This window comes from Octopus bimaculoides, chromosome 25 (genome assembly GCF_001194135.2).
Source record: "Octopus bimaculoides isolate UCB-OBI-ISO-001 chromosome 25, ASM119413v2, whole genome shotgun sequence".
Taxonomy (NCBI): domain Eukaryota; kingdom Metazoa; phylum Mollusca; class Cephalopoda; order Octopoda; family Octopodidae; genus Octopus; species Octopus bimaculoides.
This window is the reverse complement of record NC_069005.1, coordinates 35097605-35099845: the sequence shown is the minus strand read 5'-3', so window position 1 is coordinate 35099845 and position 2241 is coordinate 35097605. Positions and strand designations below refer to the sequence as shown.

Sequence of the window (2241 nt, the reverse complement as noted above, 5' to 3'; positions counted from 1 at the left end):
CCATTTCAAGATTTCTGGAGCACTGAGTATGGATTTGTACAGCAAAATGATCGTGCTGTGTGTGCATTCTGCCGTGGATCTGTTGTATGTCGTACATCAAGCGTACAAAGACGCTGTCAAACTGAGACACCAGACGACATCTAAAAACCCTGATGAGAAAAGGGAAGCCCTAAATTGGGTTATTTCTAGTTACCAAAAAAGCAATTCCGTTTTTGTTCAAATGCTTGGAACCCAAAATAAAGCCAACGAATGTAGTTACACAATTGCTCAACGTATAGCTGAGAAAGATAAACCTTTTACAGATGGAGAATTTATCAAAACTACTTTTCTGAGAAGTGCTAAAATTTTGTTCAGTGATTTCCCAAACGCTGAAACAATACTGTCGCGAATTTAAGAAATACCAGCTTCTGCAAGATCAACTGAGACACGTATGACTGACATAAGTTGAAAAAAATAACAATAAAAGAAAAATGTTGTTAAGCTTCTTGAAAATCATATTGAACGCAAAGTAATGAGTTTTAATTGTATTGTAATGAGTTTTAATTGCAATGTAATGAGTTTTAATTGCATTATACATCAGGAAAATTTAGTTGCGAAAATTTCGTCACAAAACTTGAGTTCTGTGATGGAGACTGTTGTGAAAATAGTTAACTTCATAGTTTCTTGTTCTTCACTGACTCACAGATAATTTAAGTCCCTTCTGCAAGAATTGGACAGCGAATATGCAGACCTCCCACTACACAGTAATGTCCATTGGCTTAGTCGGGGTAATGTTTTGGACAATTTTGTATCCTGCTTAGAAGAAATGAAAATATTTATATTAGCAGACTCGAAAATGATATGTGAGGGTGTTGTTATCGTACAATCCCAATTCAACACCGAACCAGTAGACCAGTAGTCATGGGCATTTCAGCCGTGACTGTCCAATCGTACTTTCAGACAGCTTACCCTGGATTACGCTTTCCAACGTGTCCATCTTTTATTTAAAACACAAGATTGTCTTTCGTGATTTCTTATCGATATCATCAGAAAATTCGATAAAATATTTATTTTTTTCAAAGAAACTGCGTCCAGGTGTATTCTGCCTCCCCTTCCCTCTCTCTCAGAGACTCGTTCGTCTGCTTCGAAAAGACCACGTGACACCCCCTCCCCTCTCTCTCTTTGTGTACAATTCTTACCAGACTCGTTTCACTTTTTGACCCGAACCAGAGCAATCCCAGAATTCCTGAGTTAGCCAGCCAAAATGGTGGAACAACCTGGCGGTAAGTTTGAATTTTGTTTTTATCCAAAGCATCTGTTTGCATTATTATATTTTTGAAGTGTTCTGAAAAAAAAAATACTATCTATATTATATTTCTTATTTCAGAAATAGCTAATTAATCTTAAATTAATTTGACTAACGTTATTTTTTCCGTTTTGTTGAAACTGACTTAAAATTTACTCAGACAATTTACGTGTGTTCTTATCTAAAAGTAGCCTTTTTCAAAACTTGATAATTTTTCAGTCTTTTATGATATGTTAGGGGAAAAATATGGAGTCGATGCAGGAATCGGAATTCAGTGATCCAAAAATTGAGCCCCAACGATATTATAGACTGCTTTATAACAAAATCATCAGTACAATAGTTGACCAGGCGATCTTTCGGTGCAAGTACGCAACAACTTCGGGTTGTTGCGCGCACGCATACTGATTACATTATCGTATAGTGTGTTTATGTGTTTAAAGTTTCAGTTTGGATGGCACCTTACTTATAAAGGTAAGGTTCGACCTTCTTGCATCAGTATTGTTTGGCAGGAGAAATGGTTCGACTTCTTCGTCACACCTAACCTACATAGGTTTTCTTTTCTGTGCTGCCGGTTGTAGTGTATTTACGGCCGTAAATGTATTGTTTCAATCTCAGAGATGTTGACTTCTGCCACAACAGTTTTTTTTTGTGGGGGGGGACTTTTTACAATGTTGAATTTTCGCTGATTTTCATTGTGTGTGTATTCATGTATATGCGTGTATTTTCAATGTGTGTGCGTTAGACGTAGTCTTTTAATATACGGAGTTCAGTAAGTCTCAGAACAGTCTGCTTGAGTATCAATAATTTTCCAGGAATTCACAAGTAGCATGATAAAGCACCTGACTTGTCTTCGAGAACGTAACTATCTAAAACCATGGCCATATAATGTAACTAAATGTGTTCTCTTTATTAAATCATTTCGAATTGATTCAGCTGAACCAATAGGTATAGGGGCT

The 2241-nt window shown here is 36.5% G+C and overlaps 1 long non-coding RNA gene across 1 annotated transcript in view; it reads right to left on the bottom strand.

Moving 5' to 3' along the window:
• Positions 1–517: 517 nt before the first annotated feature.
• Positions 518–2241, bottom strand: part of LOC106867932 (uncharacterized) — a 32483-nt gene continuing 30759 nt past the window's right edge. The window contains exon 3 of the long non-coding RNA XR_001409198.2: positions 518–792. This is a non-coding gene — a long non-coding RNA (uncharacterized LOC106867932). The remainder of the gene's footprint in view (positions 793–2241) is intronic.